The sequence below is a fragment of the Haliaeetus leucocephalus genome, unplaced genomic scaffold, assembly GCF_000737465.1.
Source record: "Haliaeetus leucocephalus isolate CR32 unplaced genomic scaffold, Haliaeetus_leucocephalus-4.0 Scaffold13, whole genome shotgun sequence".
NCBI classification, from domain to species: domain Eukaryota; kingdom Metazoa; phylum Chordata; class Aves; order Accipitriformes; family Accipitridae; genus Haliaeetus; species Haliaeetus leucocephalus.
The window spans coordinates 962,532-966,547 of record NW_010972449.1 but is presented as its reverse complement, the minus strand read 5'-3'; positions in this window follow the sequence as shown (position 1 = coordinate 966,547).

The window sequence follows — 4,016 nt, the reverse complement described above, 5'->3', positions numbered from 1 at the left end:
GCCGCGGCAGAGGCAGGAGTCGCTGCCGCTCTCCGCGCCTGCCCCGCACCTTGCACCGCGCTCGGCACCCACCCGCGCAGGAAAATAAAATGTTTGCCGCTTATGATTTCCAATTTCAGCGTCTGGCTAATGGCGTGCAAACTTCCGCCAGTTCCGAGTGACCTCCCCGACGAAGCCCCCTGGAGACTCGTATTATGAAGGGAGGCTGCACTAATCTAAGATCAAAAGCGGGAAGGTGCGAACAGTCTTTGTCTCCCTTCGGCCGCCTCATTCCCCCTTCTGTGTGTGATAAATCTACCCTGGCGCCGACTGCGCGCTGGATGATTAATTTGCAAGCAAACAAAAGGGACCTGATGGCCAGCCATCTTAGTTAAATATTGGCCAGTGCTTCCAGCTACTTGTTAGCCGCCTCTTTGCCAGAAATAAATAAATAAGCGAGGCGCAGAAATAAATAAATAAGGAGGCCGGCAGAAATGAATGGCAAAGCGAAGGGGTGGAAGGGGGGGGGTAAAGAAAAAAAAAAAAAAAGGGCAAAAAAAAGCAGCGAAGTGCCGGGAGCGGGGTGGAAGCGGGAATGGGGCTGGTCGCGGGGGGAGGCAGGGGGATAGCCCGCTGAGATAGCCGGCTGCCCCCGCGCCTCCCGGCCCGTCTGCAGGCTGGGCTTGCACCAAGGCCGACACTATCTTGGCTCTTCAAAGAGGCATGAAAGGTCTCCGCTGTCTCCCCGGAGAGCGGCCAGGCCGGGGCTCTCTAATCTCGGAGCGCAAAGAGCTAAAGGCCGGGGAGGGGGGGGGGAGCGGCTCCCACCTTCCCCAGCTCTCCTCCGCTCCCTGATGCCGCCATCGCCAGCACCTCGCTGGGTTTTCCCTGGTTCAATCCAGGCCGGAGGGGAAAGCGGAGCTGGCCAGACCCTGGGCCTTTGGTGGTTGAGCAGCTGGGAGAGCCCCGCTTGCTCAGATTTCACCCTCCTAAGCAACTTTTTAGCGTTTGCACGAGAGCTCGGGGCATGCAGCGAGCCTGCCCCGTGCGTGTGTGTTGGAGGTGTGGGAGGAGAGAGGCTCTGGCTCTCTCCCGGTGGCCTGAAGAGCCAGCTGGAGGAAGGAGGCAAGAGGAAAATAAAGGCAGCCCGCTTTTCAGGCCCACACATCTTCTCCCAGGCCTGCGGGAGCAGCTCTGAGGTGTGTGTGCGTGCACACGGAGGGGCTGCGTGTGTGCTACACACGCGTACGTGGAGATGTGTGCGACCGGGAGGGATTCGTACCCTGGGGTACGCCGCAAACCCCTGCTCCGACAGCAAAACCTGAGGTGTCCCTTGCACCCCTTGCGTGGGCTGGGTGCTCGCGGGTGCTCTGCAGGAGAGGACGAGCCCTGGTGCAGGGTGAGCAGGGCCAACGTGCACCACCTAAGTGGGGTTTTGCATCCTATCTACGCATTTCCTTATTGCGCTGCCGGTCCCAAGCATCCCAAGGGGCCCAGAGCCATCCTGCCTGCCAGCCGCCCCGCACCCTGCAGGATTCATCCCTCTCCTCCCTCCCTTTCCCCCGGCGCCACAGCCTCTGCTCCGTCTCCAGCCCTTCGGAAGGCAACACCCCACCGTGGCCGCGCTATGTTTATCCGAAATGAAACGCGGCGGGCTGGTTTACTTTGGCAGGTTTGCTGTAAATACTGGCTGGAGCGCGGGGGGCGTCTGGCGAGCGGCGATTACACGCTTCTTCCGAGGGAAACTCTTCCCCACCCTGTGCAGGCCCTTCCCCAGCCCAGCAAAAGGTGTCGGTAAATGGGGGCCGTGTTGACACAGCTCCATCCCAGGGTGGTACCGCAGGCCACAAGTGTAATGAAGCGGGTCCCTTAGGGAGCGAGTCAATGTAGTCAGACTATATAAACTGTTACGGGGAGTGTGTGTGGGGGGTCACTACAGCAACTCTTTGCCTTTCCCTTCAGCAGAGCCCTTCCTCCAATTGCCAGTTGAATTTCACGGAAAGCCTGGCCCGAAAACTTTGCAAAACAACCTGCCCAGGCCCAAAAAAGCACAGCAAGGCATTAGAAACAGCGAGAAGAAAAACAACACATCTCTCTGAGCAGGCTGGGCCCAATCAAAGGGGCTGTTCCCATCTCTCCGAAGTAGAGAGGGGGGAGCAGGGGAGTCAGGTCCCCTTCCCAGCACAGCCGAGCTCAGGGCTTTGCAGGGCAGGGGGGAGCCCAAAGACAGCGTTACACATGCCTTGTTGGAGCACCGGGGGGAAAAAAAAGAGAGGAAAGCAGCAGTCGGAGAGGTTTCTCACCCTCCAGCCCTCGGTGGGATGTGACCCTCTGGGAAAGGCTGCTTGTGCCCCTGGCACAGCTCATCCCAGCCCGGTGGGAGCAGCACGGCACTGACCGTGGCAGAGCCACTGTGGGGTCAGGCAACACCGTCCCCCCAGCCCAGGGTCACTGCAACGCTGGCAGCTAGCTGCTCTTCCCCGCCTGCTTCTGCCAGGCTCCTGGCTCCTCCTGAGCCCCCCCTGGCCTCGCCCCCACTCCTGCCAGGCGCCGACTCTGGTGGGAGCCCAAACATCAGGGCTCCAAGATTATGATCTTTCACTCCCCTCACAAACATCTCTTGGGCTCGGATCGCCAGCCCTGCCCCAGTTCCTCCACTCCCCATGAGACCCGTGTTCACCTTGTCCCCATCTCCAGCCGGCTCTGACACTCTCTGGTCGCCTCCACTTTGCCACCGACAGGAAAATAAAATAAAGGAGCACCCAGAGCCACCTCCTGCAGCTCTCCCCTCTGCTTCCCGGCCAGGCCCGGCCTCACCAACCGGGGCACTTTGGGGCACAGCAAGGTTTGGGGCTGGTCCTCCAGCTTCCCCAGCTCGCATTCTTTTTACCCTTTTCCAGCCGCTTTTGCACCACTCGGTTTCTCCTTGCCACAAAGCATCACCCACTGCACACGCAGCCCTGGCGGCCCTTTCCACCCCCCCGGTCTTGTTCTTCTCACCGGTGTGTTGCTGGCAGAGGCGAAATGAAAGCCCTGCTCCGTCCCTCGCCCTCTCTACACCCATCCTTCTGCTTCCACCACTGTTGGCCTAGCAGAAATTGTAAATAGAGTTCACTATTTGGATAAGGGTTGTTTTTTTTTTTTTAAATAGCCAGGCGTATACATACAGTTTGCCGCTCAGGAAGTAGCACTAATTGTCGTTTCCTATAGTCAAACAGATCTATCTTTTCAATGCTGTCTTTGTGTGTCTGCGTGCGAGGGAGAAAGAGGGAAGGAGTGGATACGTTTATTCAATTATTTAAACACACACACAACACAACAACAGTACCGAGGAGGGACGGTTCCTCCCGCAGCAGCCCTCCAGCTCTCCAGATGCGGCATTACCCCCCCCCCCCTCCCCCCCGCCAGACCCAGTAGAACAAGGCACTCGGCAAAGAAACAGATTTTATCTGCTCTGACCATCAGCCGTGTTCTTTAACAACCCAGAACCGGAGCCTTTCCCATCTCCATCCCCCCCCCCCCCCCGGGGTCTCCTTCTCGCCCCCGGCCCCGCGGGGTGGGCGGGCAGGCGGCAGCATCCCCCGGGGCTGCGGAGCGGTGCTGAGCACCACCGGGCACACGGGGAGCCGCCGGGTTGCATCAAAGCAAAGAAGGGATCCGGGAGCCTCTGGCACCGAGGCTGACACGCACTTTGCTCCCGTTTGCTTCAAGATGCCACCAAGTCACCCGGCCATCGATTGATACCTCGGCCCGGGGGGAAGCGGGGGGAGGACCAGCTGTTGCAAAAGGACATGGTAAATCTAATAGGGGCTGCTGTCAATAGAGAAATGACAGAGAAGAATAATTGGCTTCTTAAAGTCTGCTGAACTAACACTCATCATGTAGCCGCGGACACGTATTCTCCATCGGAGCCTGGTATCCATTACTATTTTCCTTACTAGGTTTCAATTAAAAAGAGCTATAACCCCCACACGCACACCCCAAGGCAGGAGATACATGAAAGAGAAGAGGAGGCAGCGGACAACTCCTGCCTGTAC